The following is a 24,617-nucleotide window of genomic DNA, read 5'->3' as shown; positions in this document are numbered from 1 at the left end:
GAGGCTACTCTGGAGGTCACTCTTATGCAAGCTTCAGTTAGACATTGCCACCTTCTATCATAACTTGCCAAACCCCAGCCAAAACCATTTCAGCCTAAGGAACACCTACAGCAATATGTAAGATCCCACAAAGGTTCCATGCACTAGTGTAACTTTCCAGAAATCTACAACCTCCAGATGGGTCCCTGGACAAGATAAGTCCTGAAACCTAGAGGGTCCAGCCTCTCTAGAACATCAGCTAGTTACATCTCTCATACCCCATATTATTGATAGCACCTTCCAACATGAAAAAGTTAGAATGGCCATAGCCCAAATTACCTCTGAAGAGAGGGATAGAAAGATCAAAGGTGATGGTAGAGTTATACAGAGAAGGTAAGGTTTAACAAATGAGTATAATTGCTGAATCAATAAGTTGATATTTCCTTCAGTCTCTAGTATCTTAGAGCAGCTAGAAGTAAAAACCTAAAACTGTGGAAATGTAACCCATACCAGTCTGAAATCTGTTCATCAACTTATTATTATTGCTTATTATTGCAATATACTTTGAAATTTATTGCTTTTTTTGTACATATATTATTTTTCACAAAAAAAAATTTCAAAAAAAAAAGTTTTCTGGTTGCTATTGCTGCATAACAAACTTAAACTTAGCCACTTACCATAACTGTTTTATTTTGCTCATAATTTTGTGGGTCAGTATTTGGAGATGGACTTAGCTGGGCAGTTCTCTCTTAGGGTCTCTCATGCAGGTATCATCAGTACAGGTTCAGCTGGGCTGGGCATCCAATGTGGTCACCCACATGGCTGCCAATAAATGCTGGCGGTCAGCCAGGACTCGGTTGGGGCTGTCCACCTAAACCCTGGCAGCTCTTTAAAAAAAAATGTAATTCTGTTAGAATTCAATTTTAACATCTTTGAGATATAATTCAAACACCATAAGATTCACCCATTTAAAGTATACAATTCAATGTTTTTAGTATTTAGTATTTAGTACCACAATCTAAGTTTAGAACGTTTTCATCACTACAGTTAGTACTTCTCATTTTGCATCCCCAAACTTAGCTAATCACGAATCCCCTTTCTGTCTCTCAGGAGTAAAATTTATCCTTTTGGTTTAACCACCTGAAAGTAAACCATTTGCCATTATGAATGTTTGGAGTTGCCCAAAATCTAATTTCCTGAAAATAATTTGCTCAATTATTGATTGTTTTCTGTGTAGGGGTATTGTTGAGCGGTGCCACCTTGCTGAACTTTATACACACTGAGCGGTTGTGTTGCAATGTGCTCTACCTAAAACGGTTTCTCCTTGCCACCATCACCACTCCCCGCCAGACACCCACACGCAACCTCTAATGGGATGTGATGACAGAGAATGCCAACATAGCTCTGAGCAGGACTTGGCCACCAAAGCAAGCAGGTGGAATGACCATTATCTCCTGATTAGATGTAGAATTTGGCAATCATAACATCACTAGGATTATAATGTCTAGAGGTGGGTTTCTGTGAAGGGGGAATAAAGCTTGCTAGCGAGAGAGAAATGAAGACCCATCTCCTTGGGGGAAGGCAGCTTCAAATCCCCACCCCAGAACTCCCAGGAGTTTTCCAGAAGGGAGGGAGGCTCAGTGAGGCAGGCATTTTAGGCAAAGATTCAAGGACTTGTGGCTTTGGTCTTTCTCTTTTGCATGTTTGTGTGTGGTAGGCAGACTTTGCCCTCTGGGAGTTCTGTAGGAGACCATTATTTAGTCTCCTAGGACTGGGGGGTGGAGCATCCTTTAACAGCTGTGTGGTCTTCTCGGACTTGAGTGTATTTTGCCTTTGAGGTACCTCTGGGTGCCTTAAGGCCATATATCAGATGTAGTATACTACCAATCCTTTCCTTTGCTTAAACTAAATTCAGATTAACAGAGCGGGTTGTGTCAACATCTGCCATTTCCCTTCATCTTTTACACTGTCTTTATCATGACTTTTGGAGTCATCTTGAATTTTTTTAATTACACTATTTCTGTAGAGAAACAAAATAAGCTTTTCCCTCCTAAGAAAGGTGAGTGTTAAAATCTGTGGGAATTCGGTGGTTAAGTCCATGGGCCACAAACTGCAGTCCAGCTCAGAGAAAATGACACTGCAGAAACTGGACCTCCAGCCAGGCCGAGCTGTTTACTCTCAAATTCCAGAGGCTCGCCCAGCCCGTTTGGTTTCCTGGAATGCTTTTACTCAGTCGTCATGTGGTAACTCAGGAAAAACCCTGCAGCGTCCCCCGGTCAGCCGGAATGGCATCTCAGCTACCACCAGGGGACAGACACCCGGACGGGATGCGACCCACGGCTCGGACCCGGGCAGAGCGCGGAGGCGGCGTCACGGGTCACTGCCACCCAGGGCCACCCGCGCAGGTGCCCCCAGCACCCACTCGCGCAGATCCCAGCGGGAAGGGGGAGGTGGTTCGCGCGTGTGAAAGGCGGAGCGGGGGCGCCTGCGGAAAGTCTAGATTCTCCTAAGCGCTGGCATTTCTTAATCTCCCCTCCAGTGCTGTCACTCGTCCAGAAATGGCCTAAACACGCCTTGCTTACGCTTGGGCAGCAATGGAATGTGGCGGCAGCTGTCGGCGCGATGTGGCAGCGCTACCCGGAGTGCGGGGAGGGAAAGAAACAGACCCAACCGCCCGGGAGGAGGAAGGAGGCAGAGAGGGGCGCCGGCAGAACCCCCCGGGGCCAGATCCGCCAGTCGCGGGGCGGGGACCCGCGCTGCTGCTGCTGCTGCGAAAAGTTCCATCAATTGTGAAGCAGTGAGAAAAGCCCTCCCTGTCTAGGGGACTTTTCCTTTTCAGAAGAGCCTCAGAGGAGGATGTTGTTAATAACGTGGGTTTAATTCCAAAACTTCTGAGCTGCGGCTGGAAGGGGTGACCTCACTCATGTTTTCAAAAGGGAGTGTGTTTCCAACCAGTCTGTTTAGGCTTGCCTCAGGCAGCACCAGGGCTGGGAAGAGATGAAATCGCCCCAGGCTGAGGCAGGTGTGCGTGACTGTGCAGAGCCCAGCAGCCAAGGTCTTGCTCATAACCAGCCTTTTCACCCCGGGAACAGGCAGCGTGAATAGGAGATGGGGGGGGGAGGGGGCTGAGAAGTGACCCCAAGGCTGAACCACACGCTCCCCTCCTTCATCTTGCCACTGCAGAGCCCAGCTTTGGGAGGTGGACTTTGCCCATGGTTCCCAGATTCCAAGACAAGGACAAACCACGAACTGACTGGTTTAATTGTAGATTCAATAAGAACACGCACGACGCCCTCGTGTCCACACACGGACCACACGCCTACATCAGAGGGTCTACAGGTGCCCTTGGTTCATGGAGAAACTGCCCAGGTGGGCCTCTTTAAAGGTGAGCGTCAGCGTCACCCGTGGAGCTTGTGAAACCCCAGATTGCTGAGTTCCACGCCCCAGTCTCCGGTTCAGAAGGGTGGGGTGGAGCCAAGGATTTGCCCTGCAAGTTTCCAGGTGGTGATGACAGTGCTAGCTGGGAGAGCACCTTTGAGAATCACTATTTCAATGGATTTAATTTCTGGACACCTGTTCCCTGCAGATGTATGTGTGCTAGCAGTCTTTGGCAAGGATTTTTATCGTTGCCACCTGTGGCAGTTTGGCGCTGTAGGTACCCCAGAAAAACATGTTTTAACCTTAATCCATGCCTGTGGGTGGGAACCCATTGTAAGTAGGACTGCTTGGGGAGGTTACTTCAGTTAAGGGGTGACCCACCTCCATCGGGATGGATTGTACTCCTATTACTGGACTCCTTTGTAAAGTGGAATGAACTTCAGACAGCTAGGAGAGAAAACCACAGGGAGAAGCTAAAATTTAACAGAACCCAGAAGAAAACAGAGGTTAGAAGAGGCCGCTGTAAACGCTGCCACGTGACAGAGGGGCCCAGACCCACGGGATGCCGGCAGCCAGCCAGCCGCAGAATGCAAATCTTGATTTGGACCTCCTTCCTAGCCTCAAAACCATGAGCCAATAAATTCCCATTGTTTAAGCCAGCGCATAGCACCCAGGAAAACACCACCTATGTTGGTTTCCTATTGCTGCTGTAATAATTTACCACAAACTTAGTGGCTTACAACAACACCTCATCTTCTAGTACTGAAGTCCAGAAATCTGAAATGGGTCAGCAGAGCTGAGTTCCTTTATGGAAACTCTGGGGGAGAATCTGTTTCCTTGCTTTTCCAGCTCCTAGAGGCTTCCTGTGTTCCCTGGCACATAGCCCCTTTCCCCATCTTCAATGCCAGTGGCATAGCATCTCCTAATCCTTCGCCTCTTCCCTTTCTCTGACTTCCATTTCCACCGTCACTTCTCCTCCTCTGATGTAGACCCTCCTCCCTCTCTCTTCTGAGGTCCCTTGTGATTGCGTTGGGCCCATCTGGATAATCCAGGATACTCTTTCCAAATTAAGAGCCTTATTTTAGTCACCTCTGCAAAGTCCCATTTAAGGTAACATACTCCTGGACTTTGGATCTTAGGTCTTGGGCCATTGAAGGAACCCTTAATCTACCATCCCACCACCCATCCTATAAACTCCAGCAGATGTTTACCCCTAATCTTAGCCACATCACCCTTCCCATAGAAGAAAAGCCCAAATAGTATCAAGATTTGCATGAAGCTAAATCAGAAGGGTAAAGTAAAATGCCTACTTTCTTCTGGTTTTCTTGGTAATTAAGCCACACTGCACGATGAGGTGGGTCAGAGTCAGTGTGGGTGGACTTCCAAGCGGCCAGGAGAAGAGGGGACTGGGTTCAGCAATGTGAAGGAGCCTCTTATACCCCTGCCCCCAAACACCTACTGAATCTCCCCATGACTTCCTAGACTTGCTCTGCCTTCACTTTCCCTCCTCAACACTCACTCCATCTCTGCCAGCAGCCCACTTGTGAAAGTGTGAAAGAAGAAATTATATTAAAAGGTTTTCTGCTTTTGAGATTTCTGGTTGTTCAGAACTTTTCTGACCTGAGTTCCCAGCCTCAAAGCTGTGAATTTTTCTCTTGGCAGGCTAGGACCCTAGGAGATTAAAAAAGATCACTCCCACTCTCTCCCTGATTAATGGACGGGCTGGGCCACAGTTAGGGTGAGTGGGGGGATGGTGGAGCTGAGAAGCGGGCTTTAAGAGTGTAAGTGTGTGCAGTGTCCTAAGTTAGGGTTGGGAGGAGAGCAGAGAAGGTCAAAGAAGCTTTGTTCCAGCAAAGGCTCAATCATAGTCTGTGCAAGCAAATATCAATTAAGGCTCCCCTCCCCAGAGCCTATGCCCTGCAGAAGATTTTTGTTTGATACATAATTCACAGCGAGACACAGAAATTCCACAAAGTCAATACACACCCTTGACAGAGAGGAAATAAAAAGCAGACAGTGAGTGTTTGCATTTGATGTCCTTTGAAAGGGCTGTGTGATAGAAAATGATTTCATTCACAAGGCATGGCTCTGATAGTGAAGTCAAACAGCCCCACAAGTTGAAACAAACCAAACAACCTTATCTTATTCTTAATTCATGGGATCCTTTCTCTTCAAAGCCCTTTAGAGGCAGCACAACTGAATCGTAATTGTCAGAGTAATGCTAAGTTGCAAAGTCCTTCCTTGAACGTGTTGCTTCCTGGATCCTCTGACATTTTCCCTCCACAAGTCTTTGGCTACTCTCTGATCAAACTAAGTAACTAACATAGGCTTAAAAGAAAGAAGAAGAGCTGCTGGAAGGCAAACATGTAATAGTATAACACAGTGGTGGGGGGTCAGACCAACCTAGGTTTAAATCGCATCTCTGACAGTCTAGTTTTGAGGCATATTCTTTTTTTTTAATATATATTTTATTGAGAAATATCCACACAGGTACAGTCCAACCATATTATTCAATCAGTGACTCACAGTATCATCACATAGTTGTGTATTCATCACCATAATCATGTTTAGAACATTTGCATCACTCCAGAAAAAGAAATTAAAAGAAAAAAAAAAAACTCATACATCCCAATTTTTACCGTTCATCTCCCTGGTATTTATTTATCTTCATCCTTTTTTAAAAAACATCTCATCCGTCCATACCCTGGATAAAAGGAGCGTCAGATACAAGGTTTTCACAATCACATAGTCACATTGTGAAAGCTATATCATTATACAATCATCATCAAGAAACATGGCTACTGGAACACAGCTCAACAGTTTCAGGTACTTCGCTCTAGTCACTCCAATACGCCATAACTAAAAAGGATATCTATATAATACATAAGAATAACCTCCAACAAAACCTCTCAACTCTGTTTGAAATCTCTCAGCCGCTGAGACTTTTGATCTCATTTCTCTCTTCCCCCTTTTGGTCAAGAAGCCTTTCTCATTCCAATGATACCAGGTCCCAGCTCATCCCTGGGAGTCAGGTCTCACATTGCCAGGGAGATTTACGCCCCTGCGAGTCATATCCCACATACAGGGGAGCCAGTATTCTTTTTATTCCCAAGCAACAAATCGTCCCCAAACCTACTGCCTTAAAAAGTTTATTATTTCTCAGTTTCTATGGCCAGCAATTTGGAAAGAGGCTCAGCTGGATAGTTCTGGTTCAGGTTTTCTCAGGAGATTGCAGTCAGATGGGAACAGCTGAGGGCTGGCCAAGCACCTCTCTCCTCATAGAGTTTTAAGGGTTCTTCATATGGGTCTTTCCCAAATCGGCTTCCTGCAAAGTGGTGGCCTCAAGGACACCGGGGCTGCTTACACTGCAGCTCAGGGCTCCCAGCGGGCAACTGTCCGCGCGGCAAGGTACAAGTTGCATCATCTGGTCTACCCTTGGAGGTCCTGTGCTACCACTTCCTTCTTACCGTCTTGATTACACACAAAGCACAAACCTCCCCAGGTTCAAGGGGAGGGGACTTAGACCCCACTCTTGAGGGGGAGTAGCTAAATTGTAGAGCAGGATCCACAAGCTCTGGTCACCAGACCAGTTGTGGTTTATGAGTGGAGCATAGCCAGGTTCTTGTGTACATACTGTCTGTGTGATTTTGCTACAGCAACAGAGCTGAGTAGGTAGGACAGAGACTGTGTGACCCACAAGACATAAAATACTTACTCTATGGCTCTTTACAGAAGTTTGCCAATCCATGTTGTAGAAGAGTAGGTGTCATGGAACACACTGTTGCAGTCATCTTTGGGAAATGCAGTCTGCCATGGGCAGGCCACCAGCCTCTGAACTTTACTTCATTCTCCAAATCTGTAAAATGGAATGATGATCACGTGTATAAAGCACTTAGCACCATTTCCAGAACTCACAGGTTGAGTGCCACAGAGAGCTGTTTGATGCTGCTATAGGTCTATTAGCACATCTGATATTCTCAAATTTAGACACTCCTTGGAATTAAGGCATCCTTTACAGAGGCCCCGTTTAAACTAAATATTTATTTCTCTTGAGGGAAGAAATGTTTGCAAGAATTATTTTCAAATTGTACTCCCTTATCAGACTAGCTAGATTTTTTAACTATTGAAGAGTAAACATTTAAGAAAATGAGAAAGAGATCTGGTCCATTTTGAGTGGAGCAAGAGGGGAAAAGCAAGGTGGCAGCAGGTCTCAGATTGCCTACGGAGACACCTGAGAAAGTTTACCTGCATCACAATTGTGCTCAGGGCTGACTGCCTCAGACTTACTCATCACTTCCCTTTTCCTTCTTGGCCAGACTGCTATCCCCTCCAAGCCCCTCCCAGCTGCCAAGCTTCCCCTGGATTTTTTTCTCCCCTCACCTGAATGTTTCCAGTGCCAGCCCTTCAGCGACTTCTTGAGAGATTATCTGCTAATGACCCAGCTTTCCTCCCTTCTGGAAATTCAGACAGGCATATACTGGAGCCTGTTTGTTAGCGCTCCTCTGAGCTCCTCTTTAGAAGCAAGCTCTACTTAAGAAAGAGAGCCCCAGCTGGCACTTACTATGGTAATGGTACATAGCCCAAACCCAACTTTTCTACTTCTTTACTCAAATACTACCAAAATTATCAACTCCATTTCTGTGTCTTTTTAAAAATTATGCTTCTGCTCTCCAAGTTATGCTTGACTCCCATGACTTTTTAAAAATATTTTTTTTTATTGTGAAATATCTATTAGGAAAAGTGGTAAATTTCAAAGTACAGTTTAACAAGTAATTATAGAGCAAATTTCAAAGTTCAGTATGGGTTACAGTTCCACAATCTCAGATATTTCCTTCTAGCTGTTCTAATACACTAGAAACTAAAAAGAAATATCAATATAAGGATTCAGTAGTCATACTCATTTGTTAAATCCTATCTTTTCTATAACAATTCCTCCCTCTCATTTGCTCCTTCTCCCAATCTGCAGGGATATTTGGGCACTGACCATTCTAACATCTCCATGTTGAAAAGGGGTGTCAACATTATGAGGTGGGGGATGCAACTGGTTGATGTTCTTGGTTGACTCCCATCACTTTTGAAATCTACTGAGCTTCACCCTAATCTATGTTGGAAGAACAGCTGCTTTTCAATGCAGCTTTTTGCCACTGTTTTATTTATATATCAAATTTTCTGAATGTTCTGGGAACAGTTGGGAGGGACGTATGCTATTTGATGATTAGAGGCTATTCCTTTCAGCCCCTATTAATTTTTACAGCATTTCTCCTTCCTCTTTAGCCCAAATGTGCAATTGTAGGCAAATTTACAAAACATTTTGTGGTAACCCAGAGACCTCAACTCAATATCATCCAAAGGCCAACTCAATTCATGTTGCTCCAAGAAGAATTGTGGTTTGGAAAAATAACTGAGCTAGCTCCAAAAAAGTAACAATTATTACTAGTGCTGCTGTAACACTGCCATAACTCATGTTTGAACGGTACTTCACAGTTTACAAAGAGCCTTCATTCTAACTGCTTCTTTAATATTCACTACATTAAGACTCATCTTGTAACTACTATCCCATTGTACAGATTTTTATAAAAAGGAGAGACTAAGTAAGTGGATTGTCCTTGGTTACAGACCTACAAATTTATAGACCTGGGACCAAGGTCTTTTGATGCATCCCACCATTCATTCATTCAGAAACTATTTATTGGGCATCTACTTCCTGAGTGTACTAGACACTGGGCTCTTTCAGCCAATGTAGTTTCCCTAACTCTTTTCTCCTTAATGCCAGCCGTTTCCCCTCAGAAAGGTTTTGTTCAGTTGTATCCAATACCATTTATAAAATGAACTGCTACCGACATCTCTCAAACTCATATTTTTTTTCAAAAACATACTTTCTGATCTAATCCCTTTTATAGTAGCCATAAATACTGAACTGAAATGACAACTTTGAGATATGCTTATTAGAAAGTTGTTATTTGTTTTGCTTATTTTTATCTCAGGTAAATATCTGGAGATAATGAAAATAAAGATGAGTATGAGATGGTTGATATTTCAGTGCTACTTTTTATGACTATGAATGTAAACGTTCTATGAAAGCAGAATTTTGATAGTGTGTAACACAGGAGTACTATTAGTGAATATACAGAGTTGCACCCTGAGATTCAGTCTGTTTCATTAAGGATGGGTGGAGCACCTACCAGCTACCTGACACTAGACAATTAAGACATAAGGTTAATTGGATACGATGGGATGATGGGGTGGCATCATCTGACCAGCATGCTGTAGATTTTCTCAGGCCTTTTCTACAGAACCGTGGGTGCACCTGGCTCAGTAGTTGCTAAGGTGAAATGAAGGGACTTCCCTTATGGAATTGTCGGTGCTGCTTTTGTCCTCTTGTCATTGGTGCATTATATTATTTATTCAGCATTTACTATGCATCGGGGAATATGCTGAGCATTTACCATATAGTACTTCATTTCATCTTCCCAACAACCCTATAAGGAAGGCATTGTTATCCCTATTTTACAAAGGAAACACTGATGTTTAAAGAGATTGAGCAACCTTCCATAGTTAACGTGTTTAAATCAAGGTCTGTCTTTAAAATTTATATTCTCAAATATCATGCGATATCGTCTCAAGCATAGAAAGCAAAACAAAGTTAACATTGTTTGACTGATTTTTTTAAACTGTTATCTTTATTAATTACTCTCAATATTATGCACTCTATCAATATTTGTTGAATAAAACAGTGAATATCGTATCTTTTGCCAGTGCTTTATCTCAGGAATATCAAGCCAGCTTAAAAGAAGGGTTGGAAAGCTGGACAGAATTATACCTATTTTTAAGAAAGATGAAAAGAAAAAAAAAATCTCTTCAGGAGATGAGACAAACCCTTGATAATATATGAATGCATCCTTTTCTGTACATCACTGGAATCACACACTTTTCAGCTGGAAGCATTTAAGAGGTCATCTAGCCCAACCTTCCAACCAGTAAAAAGAAGAAAAGAATCCTTTTTACAATACAGCTGACTGATGGATTTTTTTGTGTGTGTGTATGAAAAATAACATATATATGTTATCAGACAAAGGCCATGGATTGTTTGGCCCAATGCACTCAATAATTAATTCCTGAGATACCAGGGTTTCAAAGAGAGAAAAGTGCGTAGTAGGAGAGCAGATGGCTTAGCGGCCCAAACTCTATCCCCCCAAACTACAGTAATTCAGATAGTTTTATTAGAAAAAAGATGGGCAGGGTTTAGGATAATGAGCACAGTGGCCCCAGATGATGTAGTTAGAAGTGATTTAATTGTTGAGCGTGTGCAGATTGATTACATGTTTAGTCACAGAAAGTATGAAAGAAAAAGGCAGAATTGTAGGTTAAATTCTAAGCTACTGCACACATCAGACAGGCTCACTTTGGTTAGATCCAGTCTCTGTCATCAAGATAACTTTAGATTTGGGGTGGGTTAGTTCCATAATTCCAGGTTGACCCAAGACCTTTCATTAATATGCATTAGGGGCTGTCTTTAGCAATGACAAAACTCTGAAGTTGAAAAACTGGATAACTGGGTACAAATGAAGGTTAGTCACAAAGTTTTTACAATCACAGGGGCAGAAGATAAGGGCTGTACAATCATTATCAGAGATCAAGGCTGCTGGATGGCAATTTAGAGATTTCAGAAGTTTCCCTCTGTCCACTCCAATATACTAGAAAGCAAAAAAGGAATATCTATATAATGATTCAGTAATCAAAGTCATCCCTTAAATCCTAATTTCTCCATTACATATACAAAAAAAGCTATAAATTTCACAGTACATAGCAACAATTAGTTGTAGAACAGATTTCACAGTTTGGTATGGGTTACAGTTCAACAATTTTAGGATTTTCCTTCTAGCTGCTCCAAGACAGTGGAAACTAAACGAAATATCAATATAATAATTCAGCATTCATACTCACTTGTTAAATCATATCTTCTCTAACTCTACCTTCTCCTTTGATATTTCTCCCAATCTTCAGGGGTATTTGGGCTAGGCCCATTCTAACTTTTTCATGTTAGAAAGGGCTGTCGATAATAAGGGATGGGGAGATGGAACTAGTTGATGTTCTGGAGAGGCTGGCCCCTCTGGGTTTCAAGATTTATCTGGCCTAGGAACCAATCTGGAGGTTGTAAGTTTCTGGAAAATAATCATAGTGCCTGAATTCCTCTGTAGAATCTCAGATAAAGCCCTAGGTATTCTTTAGGGTTGGCAGGAATGATTTTAGTTGGAATTTGGCAAACCATGATAAACAGCAATATTTAGCTGAAGCTTGTGTAAGAGTAATCCCCAGAGTAGCCCCTGGACTCTATTTGAACTCTCTCAGCTACTGAAACCTTATTTGTTATAATTCTTTTCCCCTTTTTTGGTTAGGAAGGCATTGTCAATCCCACAGTGCCAGGACCAGGTTCATCCCTGGGTGACTGATAGATTTTTAATAATTCAAACAAATAATTCTGGGGCTAGTATCATACCTTGTTAATGATAGTAAGTTAGGGAGACCCTATGGAGAGCTTGGAGAGAGTCTATGATTAGAAGTTCTCAAGGACTTGAATTTACCCAGGGAGAGCAGGTTGCTTTCACATACTGACCTCCACCCTCTGTGGTCATTAGCGTTGACTATGAAGTCAAAGGGAAACAAGCTTGCAAGAGTTTTTTGTTTTGTCGTTTCTGAACTGAAGGGTGATAATGAGGGTATGAAAGAAGTGTGAAACCACTGATAGGGATCCAACCTGCAAGACAACAGAGGTTCATTAGTTTGTGGGAATTCCTGAATTTTCCAAGGTACAGCAAAGCAGAGACTGGAGCCAGTCATGCTGTGAGATTTAAAGTGTGTGTGCTGTTAATGAAAAAGCCAGGGGGAGGGGCTTTGAAAAGACTCTATAGGGCTGCCATCATGGGGGAGGCAAAGGCTGTGGAACCAGAGTGCAGGGAAGCTGGATACATTAGCAGTTCAGTTCCCAGCCTGGGTGGATGCAGAGGCACAAAACCAAGCAGAACTGGGTTGCCGAGCAGAATGAACCAGTCACACTCCCCACCTCAGGAAATGCTTTTCATTCCAGAAGATGAAACACATTCATAGTCAATTTCATTTTCTCTGTGCATTTCCTCATGTGGTAGGAGGCTACAGGATTGCGGTGGGAAGGTGTCAGACTGCACTAAGGCAAGGTCAAGGAAGGGCGCTCTAAGGAGATGATAGGAGTTGAGATCAGAGTGATAAAATGAATTTAACTGTTTAACACTAGGGAAGGGCATCTTAAAATGTGTGCTCCTGCATGCAACATTTGTGCAGAACTCTTAATGCTGCAGAAACCCAAGCATTTTAAAAGTATGTAATTAACCCCCTCATGTAAAGTCCATACCGGGATTTTTCAAGATTGTTCTTGTAATATTTGAATCTTGTTATATCAAATAATGTAGGAAGGAAGGGAAAAAGCATACCTCCTATATGTCAGATGATTAGTAATTGTCATACTGTCCCAGCTCACACTGTATTGACTTCTTCATTTATCTAATTACACTATGAGACATATATCGTTATCCTAATCCAATAGATGAGGAAACTGGGGATGAGAGTTTCAGTCTAAGGTCATGTAGTTAATACTTGGTAGGTCAGAATTTGAACCCAGATCTGGCTGACTTCAATGTGCTGTTTTTTCCAGTCACCACATTGCTGTGACGGAAGTGGGCCTCCAAGAGTTAATACCCACAGTGTAATAGAGAAATATTGGTTTTGGTGATATGTCATGTAACAGAATTTGCTGTCGAGAATAATTTAATTCATCAAGTGAATAGAGTAGTAAACTAAGATATACCTGATCATTAATTTTCCCGTTGCCCTCAACCTAGGGCATTATTATAGGACCATAACAAGCAAAATGTGGTGAGTTTTATAACAAAGATACATAGGAAGAACGAATGGAACACAAATGACGTGATTCTTGTTGAAGAATCAGGAGTTCCTCAAGCAAGCAAGGACAGTTGGCTTATAAAAAGTCATTGTTTAAGTACCAAGTCACCAAACAAGTAAACACATCAGAAAAAATTTTAGAGTGACTTAGATGGCATCTATTTTCTCAATAGTCAGGAAGTAGGTAGGCAGCAACTGTATCAAAGCTAGGTTTTTTCTGCCTTGCTACTTAGCCATCTGCAACGTGGGTTTGTCTTCTCAAGCCAATGCCCCTTGTGGTCCCGAGAGCTGCCACGGTTCAAGAAATAATAGGATGTCCCTGACTTGGGTCCCTTTTAAATAAGCAAGGTGCAACTTCCTGAAGAATACCCATCAGACTCCCTCTCTCATCCCTTACACCTTTTTAGACCAATCAAGATTTGTTCTCTAAGTCAAGGGTAGGCCCAGCCTTCCCTAAAGATCATGGCTACTTGGGAAAGGTCAACAGCACTGGGGGCCTGTTAGCAAGGAACACTCAGACAGTGGTTATTAGAAAGCAAACAATTATTTCCGCTTGCGTAAAGCCAAGCAAAAGGATGGCATGTTCTGGAAATCAGCAGTTAAGTGTGAGAGTGTCAGGGGAGACTAATTAAATAGTTGCAGCCAGGTTGCATAAAGAGGGGCTTTTGGCCATGTCTTTAGGCTGTATCTCACAGGTCAGTGTTTCTTGAACTTTTAAAGACAGTGACTTACCAAAGTGTTCTGAGTCTGTCAGTCTTCTGTTTTCAACGTAATCATATAAAATTTCCTTCAAAGACAAATTGTCAAAACAAGGGAAAAGGTGGGTTTGAATGGTTCAGTAGTAAAAATGCTCACCTTCCATGCAGGAGACCTGGGATTGATTCCTGGACCATGCAACCACTGCCCCCCACCCCCCAAACAAAACAAAACAAAAAAACAAAAAACCCACATACACAAGGGGGAAAAAAGACAAAACACTGCAACATATACAATAAAATAAAATTACAGAATTTATTCAAGCGTCATAACAGTAAAGAAATCATAGTGTAATATTTTTGTTCTGATGTTTGTACTTTTTCATGATTACTAAAGTGTTCATTTTTTTTTAATTGAAAATTCAAGGTAGCCTGAAAAATAAACTCGAAATTATCCTAATCCTATCACCTGTCCATAACCACTTACTGTTCAAAGTTGCAGCCTCATGTGGATAGTGGTTTTGTAGCATCCTGGTAGTGATTTTTTTTTCTTTCTAAGAACGCACTCAAAAGTCAATTTCTCCTTCATTTTCTGTCAAAATTTCCATCAAAGGCAAGCTACTGCTGATCCCTGAAGAGAGGGAAAACATGCAACGAAGCAAATGTATGATTGATAAGCCAGGGTTTATAAGCCTAATATAGTACATAAAGAACAATGTACTATATTAGGAGAAAAAATAACTAGTATCACTGTTTGTTTTTCTCCCCAGAGTGGTGTATTTCTGTTTGTCAGCTTTCAGCTTTATAGGGCAGGTTAGGTTCAAACTTTTGAACCTAAATAAATAGAAAAGTCTGTCCTTGACTTCGTGGACAAATCTTGATTTGTCTTCTTAAGGGTAGTTCTGGGACCAGAGAAGGATGGAGGAAGGGCTACAAAAATTGAGGCCAGATGTCATCCTGGTGGGTTGCAGTATTCTTCTCAAAAGTCCTTAGGTTCCCCGGGGCCCCCACACTAAGCAGGCTTAGGGTGTTCACAGTGGCATCTTCCAGGTTGTATCTACCTCCAAGGGGTCAGGACAAGCCAAATTCTTTAATTTTACACTTGCACTTGTTAAAAGGCAATCCAAATGTCTCTCCATCTTGTAGCAAACAGTAATACTGTTTTAAAAGAATATATCTGAACCTCCCTAAGCAGCAATCCATAGATTTTTTTAAGTCCCCCTTTTCTTTAATCTTATTCTTGTTCACACACACTCATTAGTGTTATTATCGTTTTCCTGGATAAACTTTTTATTTTTGTTTGCTGCATGCTTTTTTAACGCATTTGAAAGGCCAGCAATTAACCTGTCACTAAAAGCTGTTTGACTTTGGGCAAGCCAACTCCTCTGTTCTTCAAAAGGAGAAAGTTCAAGTCAGGGTAACAGCATTAGACCAGAAGGGATCTTAAGTGAGTTGACTTTCACCTCCCCTTTTAAATATGAAGAATCTGAGATTCAGAGAGGCCAACAGAACAGAAGTCCAACAGCTTTCTCCACCTTTCATTATTTTGGTTTTTAAGAGTACAGTGCATTTGAAAATTAATTAGGTCATGCTTGAAGAGCAAATGAACAAAAGAAACTGATGTGAAAAAGAATGAAAACTAAAGCTTTGAGAAACTGTCATGAGTTACTTTTGTAACAGCTATCCAAACTGGTTTGCAAGAAGGAAAAGTGAACTGTGTACAACATGGAACATTTGATCTCAATCCCATTCACCCAACACATATTTATTGAATGCCTCCTTCCTGCCAGAAACTGTGCTAAATAAAGATAAATTAGCTTTAAAACAAAATGCCAAGATCTCATAGAGCTCAGTGTCTAACGGGGAGTTGAACAGAATGAATTATGAATGCTTAGTGTATTCTGCTGAGAACAAGGAGAGGCACCTAGAAGGACTTTCCAAAAGTCTTCCTGAAAAACTAACCGAATACCTGAAGTAGAAGGAAGAGGGAACAATGTCCCAAAGAGGAGACTGCATATGCGAAAGCCAAGAAAGAGATGGAATCTGATCGTTTAGATTACTAAAGTAAAAGTGGTTCCGTCTTGTGGCTAGGAGGGAGGCACCTGAAAGTGAGAAGGAAACAAAGTCCTCCAAATCTCCTAACTCTGGCTGGGAGACTTTGTTGAGGGCAGACACTAACTTAAAATGGAGAGTGACAGAATCTGTTTACTGTTTTCAACTCTTGCTCTAAAGTGTGTACAACACTTTGGAAGCAGGGACAAGGCTAGACCCAGGGAGATCAACTAGAGAAGTATTTCTCAAAATATTTTGACGACCAAAGTAATTTTACCTGTTGCCCTGTGTGTACAGGGCAGACAAACACCCTCACTTTACCTGTGTATAAGACACTGATGCCTTCTGTTTAAATTATTTTTAAATGCTGAAACGGCAGTGACCCACCTCAGTTGATCTCAGGACACCTTAATAAGTCACAACAAGCAGTTTGAGAAACCTTGTATGGGGGAGTTGCTGATGCCCCAGAGAAGATAAAGCAATCAGATCTAAGGGAACAGAAAGGTGGAGGGAGAGATGCGGAATGAACCCAGTGAGATTTAAGAGGTAGAAGTACCCCAAAAAGTTAAGGTTAATGCCTCAAGTTTTTGCATGACTAGCAGGTGGGTAAAGGGCTTTTTTGCTGAAATGAGGAATGTCGATTGGAAGGTGTATTTGGAGAGTAAAGATAATGAGCACTTAAGAAACGTACTAGTTTTTGTAAACACAGATGTATCCCTTAATTTGAGGCAGAGCCGAAGAAAAGCCTCTTATGTCCTCCACTATATAACTTCAGAAAAATGTTCTCAAGTGTTACTATAAAGGGAGCGAAAAGGTGGGGATGGAAGGAAGTTTGGTTTGTGAGGAAATCCTTAGCGGGGAGAAAGAACGAGCTCTAGCTCTGTGGCTGAAATTCCCACTTGAGAAGAAGTACAGGCAAACTAATTCCCGGGGAAACAAACGGCCTTCTGCAAGACTCACCTGGCTCTTTGTGGAGTGACTGCTATTTGGGCTTTTGTAAGGCCAGGAATATGTTAACCGTAGCCTTGGCTGTTCACTTAGCAAACATGTTGGCAGGCGTTGGCTTCTTTACGCACAAACTTGGCATCAACTTTAAAATTGACAATCGTTGGTGCAGAAACCTAACAGGCATTTCTTATGCACTTCTCAGAAAAATGACAAGACCATTAACTTTATTCGTGACACACGCTGTCCGACAGCATCTGGTCAAAGAGACTTTTTTTCCTTCCTCTTTTCAGAGCTTTCACAGCCCCCATCCTTCTCCTTCTAAATCTTTTATTTTACAAAACAATGGGGAGTGGCGGTAGCCTGTTGCTAGTTGAAGATTTTGAACAATAGATGTTTCTGAGCTGGGCTTATTGAAATGGGCTTGTCTGTGTCCTGGGGGAGATTGTAAATGAGATGTCAACAGGGGCTCTTTTGTGTGGATGGCATTCATCCCGACAGAGAGGAATTTCCTTACTGCGCTAGTATTTAAAGTAGATTTGTTGCTGCTTTTGCTAAAACTTTTCATCCAACTGCCTGAGCTAACAGCAGTGAATGAGTCACATGGTGTGTGTGTAACTTCCTTCCCTCTTTAGCAAAGCAATGACTCAGTCATTTACATTTAGAAAGGAAGGCTCCTAAGAAGATTGCTTGGATTTTCATCAGTTTGAGCCTCTTTTCAAGACCGTCACATGGATCTGAGCTGTCAGCAAGCCTCTAAACCCGGGTGTGGGAAGTCTAGCCAGGTTGTTTTTCTTACTCCCTGGAAAACTTCTCACTGCCCTGCTTGCTTTCTTTTCCAAATCTGAGGAGAGAGACAAACACAATTTCCTGCATTAAGCCTTTTTCCTTTCTCCACCCCCTCCCTTTTTTTTTTGTAAATGACAGGCTATTTCAGTTTACTATAATTACCTCGGGAGCTGAGGTTTGACTAACTCCACCCTTAGAAGATAAGGCAACCGTTTTATTACCTCTCGCCAGGTGCCTGAGGGTGACAAGACATGCCTTTATCGGGAGACCTGACAGGGTTATCAGTAACTGCAAATGACCTGAACCTTTGAGCAGCGGCCATCGAAACGCTTCCCTTCCCCAGCGATCCATTTTCCAACACTTTATTGGTAGTTAATGTCGAGCCAAAGAGTAGCTCTGGTTTCCTCAAGTATTTCCACATTCCTGCACCTTAGTTTTGTGCTCCTTTGTTCTATTCAGATTATCGGCAACAGTGAATACAACAATCCTAATTCTTAGGGTCAGCTGCAAACATGAGTCCATTCCTTAACGTGAGCAAGACGTTTCAATCACGGCCCCAAACATACAACACAGAGACTAGTCTCAACAACTTCTGGCTAGATTGGCCAGAATATTTTTACATAGTTGCTATTTAATTTTATATAGTTGACTTTTCAAAGAGTTGATGTTTAAAATCTTTGACTTATGGGAACTGAAGTCCCCCCACCCACCCAAATCCAAACTTGTATTGCTTCCTACAATTCTTTTTAAAAACTCTAATGTAATTGACACCATGAGGTGGTGCCCTGCTTACTGTAGATAACTGCTAGTGTGGGCTCTGTTTACATTTGCAGTGCACTGACTTGTCTCTCCAAACACTGGTTTAGTCTTTCATTCAAACTACATTATATGGTTCCTCTTGGTTATCTCTTTTGGTTAGAAATGCTGTATATAAATGTGCTTTTCCAAAAATGAATTGCAAACATATGCACTAGGTAAAGCTTCAAGGAATGACACATGCTTTTGCAGATTACCATTTAGGTGGGGTCTCCCCAGCTGTTCTGAGTCGGCTTGGAGCTGGTCCTGAGCCTAAGATAGGCCCACCCTCTCATCAGGGTTTTCCAGTGACAAATGAAGGTGGGCCCAAGGTAAAAGATGTTGGTTTTATTTTGTGATCTCTGAAGTACTGACTACAGCTTGAGGATAAAGGATGGGAAAGAGGAGGTGGGAAAGGAAATGATGGAAGGCAGGCATTAAATCCATACACCTGCACCTTTACAGGGTTGGACTTGTAATGACTACTCCATTCTTGATGTTATAATCGTTCCGCATTGTAGAAGGAGGACAGTTAAAAGCTCCTGCTAGAATCCCTATTACTATTACTGTGAAAACCAAAAAGATGTTTCCAAGTACAGTGTGTGAAATGCCCACACTATCCGTCATAACCCAGTGAAGCCCCCGGGGGGAACTCTTACTGCTCCAAGGTGGCAGAAGTTTTGGGGTGACATTGTGCCTTCATCTACCATCCTGAAAGCCATAAGCTAAAAAGGTCTTGCAGTGTGACTGTTTCCCTGCAGACTTATTAAAGTACTTGATTAAATGGTGCCACCCACACACCCCACAGGGGTGTCATGTAGCTCAGCTCCCTACAATCCAAGCACATGTGGCCAAAAGAATTTCAGATAAGGGCTGATGGATCCATCGTTCTCACAAGGGGTTTCAAAGCAGAGCCTTAAGGGCTGAAGGATCACACAGCTCTCCCGAGCCTCAGTTTCATCTGCAGAATTGCCATCGTACTCTCCTTTGCAGGGTGGTTTAAGAATTTAATGGGGCTACAGATAAAGCACCTAGTTGACTTAAATAGCTAAGTAAGGAGAGGATGGGGGTTGGGGGGTGTTAAGTTGATACAGATTTTAGTACTGTCCCTCCCCAGATTCCTAGGTTATTTTAATTTTATTTCTGCAAATGACAAGTTCTTATTGAACTGTAAAGTGGCATTTTAAATGCAATCTGTGAAGTGGTGCATTGCATACGAACTGGAAAGGGTGATGGCAGGATGGATCTCAGGTGTGCCTTGCAGTGTAGGGAAGAGCCTGGAAGGCATCTGGCACAAGTTCTCTGCCTCTTTGTCCTCATGGGCCAGCAGCAGAGCTGGATGACGAGGAATCAACCTAAGGCGCCAATTCTGTCATTTGAGTACCTTTAAGAGGCGGGTGTCCTTTGCCCAGGTGTGGCTCACAGGGGCCCGAACAAATGGTATTCCACAGATGAATTCAGAGTTTGCCTTGTCTTGTTTTGTTTTTCTTTGACAAGAGGGGTTTCAGGGACGCAAGAGGAAAGCAGCAGGTTGGGTAACTAACTGCCCTACACAGGCCCTGCTCCCCAGAACCCACCACACTGACACCCACAGGAAGGAACGGTGAATGCATTTGCTTGTTTCTTTACTCCCCCACCCATCCTGCTTTCCCAGGTTTGGGACTGAGTTTCCTTGCACAAAAGCTTCTGCTTCAACTCAGGCCCCCATACCATTCCCCTGGTGTCCTCAGGCAGAAGTAGCTTTTATAGAAAGTCTGCCTTCTTTCCAAAGCCCAGACAATGTGCCAGTGAGCAGAGGCTCCTCATAAATCCAGCCCCTAGTGTTATGTATGGCTTAGCCTGACCAAACTCTCATTCAAGATGACGAAGCCTGGTTTGTAGCCAACCAGTCATTCTGCGCAGCCATCTCACTTTCTGGAGCAAGATAAAACGGCAGCGTGTGCCTGCTACCCTGCTCCATCCAGGCTCAGCGTTAGGTATCTTTGAGCTCAGCTTTGTTTCCCAGACACACAGCTACATGGCAGGCAACCCTTGTCTGTCCGCTTGTGGAGGGTGATTCTACCTTCTCTCCTGGCTTCTGCAGATCACTGTGCAGGTGATACTAATTATCATGCAATAAGGCCATAAAGAAAAGTTCCTTTGCCTTCAGATATAGACCAAAGACTCCAAGTAGACAGGGCAGACAATAATAAGAAGTCAAAGGAATAATGAGAAGAAAACCAAGTGCTTCAGGGAAAGGGCAGTCAGGGGCCCCTTCTCCAGCCATTTGCCTGGAGTCTGTGGGGAAAGCCGAGCAAGAAAAAAGGAGGAAATTAGCTGGCTAACCCATAAGCCCAGTTAGTTTCAGCTGAAACCAGGTCAACATTTGCCACACTACCTCCAGGTCAAAAGTTAGCCAATCATAATTTTGCCAGCACTCAGCCAGTGCCAAGCAGAAGTGGGCATTGGTAAAAGATTATAGCATGCCAGTCAAGGTCACCAACAAGGGCTTTGCTGAGACCTCACTTTCCTTCTGCTCCGTGACCTCCTTCCAGATTATCAGGCCTTTTTTTTTTCCTCAGGAAGTCGCTTACCATATCTGTTCATTCCTTCATGGAGCAAGTATTTACCAGGTATGACTGTGTCTCACACATGCTGTTCTATGCACTAAAGCTAGAACACAATGCTCACCTGGGTGATTCTTACATCCTTAACAAACTCCTTTCTTTCCAGCTGGTCAGGGAGGAAAAAAAAAAAAACCACCCAGCAGAGAATATAGGAAAGTGCTGCTGGGACGTGGCATCTGACAAGAAATGAAAGCTGGTTGATGAGAAGCTTAAAAAAAAAAAAAACGTTTCTTCCCTGCTCCTGGTTCCATCCGCACTGCAGGTCATCTTTCAACAGGATCTAGTTGCCCAAAGCAAACGGAGGTGTTAGGAGCTCAGCATCCCAAACAGGAAGCCTTATATAATTCTGTCACCGTGACCCTCGGCCCTGCGTCTTCCCCTCCTGTAAACATCCATTCAACCCAGGAAGATCCGCACACCTGGCTGGGACACAGTTTTGAAAAACACACACTCATTGCAAATGCTAAAATTCCCTGGGTCTAGGAGGAAGTGATTGAGCTGATTCAATGATAGAAATCACTCGGTAAGGTAACGGAACAAATGGAAATTTAATCCTAACTGATGAAACTGCCGGGGCAGTCACTGTGTATATGGGTGACTCAAGAGCACCTGTTGTAAAGGCTGGGGGCAGGGAAAGGAGCCGTTTCCCTACTGGAAGCAACACCCCTGCCTTGCAAATCAGTAAGCCCATAGTTGGCAACATCCTGGCTGCAGCACATGTCCTGCTCCTAGGAGGGCTCTGATTCACCCCAGCTGTGGGTCAAGAGATTGTTACTCAGAGCCTTCGGTTTTTAATCTTTACTATGAAATAATCCAGGCAAAGACTAGCCAAACGTCAGTACTTTGAAATGATCGATTTCCGGCGATATACGGTTTGGCACATGGTAACCTCCAATTTCTAGTACTATTTAACTTGTTGCCAAGCTTCATGAAAAGTTCACCTTGGATGGTTTCCACCCCAGCCCTGGACCTGCGCCTTCTAAAGTGACCTTCTCCCAGACATCACTTAATTTCCTTTCATTTATTTAATGAATGGAACTACTGAAGAGAATGGTTACCTTGATAGGATAGGAACTTCTTTCTTAGCTCCCGGTTAACATTTTCCCCGAGGGGGAGAGGATGGGGCCCCAAGCCGGACAGCAGCTCAGAGCTGTGGCCACTCCTCCAAAGGGAGCCCTTGAAAAGGCACAGGAGAGGAAGGCGGTTAAAAACCCTGGCCTTGGCGTTTTCGTGGGCGTTTGCCCCACACAGGGATGAAAGATGAAGGTGAGGTTTCAAGACACCCTCTTGAGTGAAACTGGGCCTGCGGTCTGAAAGTCCTGTCTGTGTAATTCCTGCAGATAGACTCGCCAGAAGCCCGCTAAGGGAGTTAGAAAAGTTTCGGGCCTGAAAGAAAGTTTTCTGCATAGCAAGTACAATTTTAGACAAAAAATGGAAAAACGCAAGCTCCGCCGGCAGGAATCCTACGTTTTTGAGCTACTAATCCTCACTCCCATCTCCCCACCCGTGTGTTCCAGATGCGGGGTGAAAAAACGGGCTGGAAATGGCTGCAGCAGTCCCTCTCTACTTACAAAATATTACCTTAGCTGCTCTTTATTAAAAAAATACCGAGCCTAACCCCACGGTTTGGGCAAAATGTTTAGGGTCATAAGTTAAAAAGTAAGGAATCCCGAGTCTTGAGTTGCACGCCTTGGGTCTTTTGGGCGCCCGGTCCAGAAATCCGATCCACCCCTTTTGCACCGCCGCTTACCGTGTCAGCTGCAAGGCGCGTCGCTGGTGTTCCGAGCTTAGCCGCGAGGGGTCACTCGAGAGCGGGCTCGCCGGCACCCGCCTTTGCGCACTTCGGCTGGAGCGCGCGGGGTGGGAGGAGCGCGAGGGGCCGCTGCCTTAAAAAAAAAAATTGCCCTCTGGAATTATGCCGCTTGTCATTTTATAAGGCAAAGGTTGCCATGTAACCTGTTGCCAGGTTCCTGAGCGTGCTTGGGGGAAATGTGGGCGGGAAAGGGCCAGCACCAAGTCCCGGGTTCGGTGCGTCTCGGCGGCGCTGGTGTTTGGGCAGCAGCTGCCGCGGGCGTATTGTTTGGTTGTCCTTCTAGCAGAGGAGTGGCTGCCTCTGACATCATTTCCAGGCATGAAGCGCCTGGGGTGGTTTTTGTGTGTAGTGTAGGGTGTGTGCGTGTGTGTGTGTGTTTAAATGACTTTAGAGAACTTTCTGATCCCTCCCTCCCTGGATTTCGCACAGTACATGCTCTGTGCGAGAAACGGCCTCACCTCAGGAAGCCCAAGTTTTGTAGCAACTTGTTAAAACTAGACTTGAGTGCCTCTTAAAAACAGAGAGAGAGAACGAAAAAGTTTTGACTCAGAAACAAACCTTTCCATTCTTTCTCCCTTCTGAGAACAATGCTGTGTTTGACTAGCGGTGGAGAGGCTGCCGCCCCCTGAAAAGTCTCCTCTCCCCAGAAGAGAGGGCTGCTATCAGCTGAATACATCTCTCACCCAGACAAGCCGAGGCATGGAGCATTCGTCTGGCATTAGGAAGTGTCTGAAATACTAGCAACTACCAACTGGCAAGGCTTAGGACCGTAAGAATTATTACTCCAGCCCTCCCTCTTCCTCTCTCTCTCCACTTTCCCTCTCCTCCCCCTGTACACATTCAAACAAGCCCGCTTTTATTTACTTCCACCGAGGAGGCCTTAGCTAGCCAGCTCTGTTGTTTCCATGGAGGGTGGCTTTATTGGAACTCATTCTCATAGCACCTCCCTTAAGCCCAAAATAACCAGAACAGGAGATAGGAGTACCCTGTGTTCCTTCCAGGTGTAGGCAGAGAAAGGGGGGTTAAGCCCCCACTCCCAAGGGTCTGGACTAAGAGAAAGGGGGGTTAAGCCTTCTTATCTCTGCCTTCAGCTACTTGGATCCCTGACCCTCAGAGACCTCAGGGCTTAGACTGCTGGCTGACTTTGGGTGGCTTGTAAATACTCAGTTACAAATGTTTTGAAACAAGTTGGCAATTTTTGCCATCTATTTTATTAGGTTGAGTTTCTCCTTGTTTATGTAACATTTTAGAAGTTGCAACTGGTGCCTCCCCTGTTGATCATTCCTGATTCATTCCTTCCCCAAACCTTTGACAAGCTCCTGCAAGGTGCTGAGTACTGGAAAGCATTATGCTTTGCTGGATGAAATGTTTAATGAAGAGTTTGATGAGGGAATGAAAGAGGTCATTTGGACAGGTGAGAAGAGATGGGATGGGACGCCCTGAATGCTCTAACACTACCACCCAAGTGCTATAGATCTAGCTTTGGTATACTGAGCTTTCATTTTACCAGCAAATGGGGCCATGAGATCTTCCTCAGAAATGAGACCAGGTTTGTTAAGTACTGAACCCAGTGTGCCTTGTACAGAGGAGGGATTTGCTCGCTGGTGATTGATCGTCTAATGGCACGCCAAG

General features: G+C 43.6%; 1 protein-coding gene and 1 long non-coding RNA gene across 18 annotated transcripts in view; one reads left to right on the top strand and one right to left on the bottom strand.

Annotated features, from left to right (window-relative positions):
* The window catches only part of DLGAP1 (DLG associated protein 1), a 1,070,811-nt gene that overhangs the window by 952,320 nt on the left and 93,874 nt on the right, over nt 1–24,617 (top strand). The window lies entirely within an intron of this gene.
* LOC143662301 (uncharacterized) lies at nt 2,840–23,543 on the bottom strand. 3 transcript variants are annotated; one of them, XR_013165268.1, is made up of 8 exons: nt 22,923–23,543; nt 22,231–22,348; nt 21,237–21,452; nt 14,473–14,616; nt 14,023–14,077; nt 11,972–12,112; nt 7,073–7,213; nt 2,840–6,061 (listed from the first exon to the last, which is right to left on the bottom strand). It is a non-coding gene; the product is annotated as an uncharacterized LOC143662301 (long non-coding RNA). The 3 variants fall into 3 exon arrangements; XR_013165267.1 differs by having other exon boundaries at nt 14,473–21,452; XR_013165269.1 differs by lacking the exons at nt 2,840–6,061; nt 7,073–7,213 and adding an exon at nt 7,226–11,051 and having other exon boundaries at nt 14,473–21,452.

Source organism: Tamandua tetradactyla, chromosome 18 (genome assembly GCF_023851605.1).
Source record: "Tamandua tetradactyla isolate mTamTet1 chromosome 18, mTamTet1.pri, whole genome shotgun sequence".
Classification (NCBI taxonomy): Eukaryota; Metazoa; Chordata; class Mammalia; order Pilosa; family Myrmecophagidae; genus Tamandua; species Tamandua tetradactyla.
This window is presented reverse-complemented; position numbering and strand designations above follow the sequence as displayed.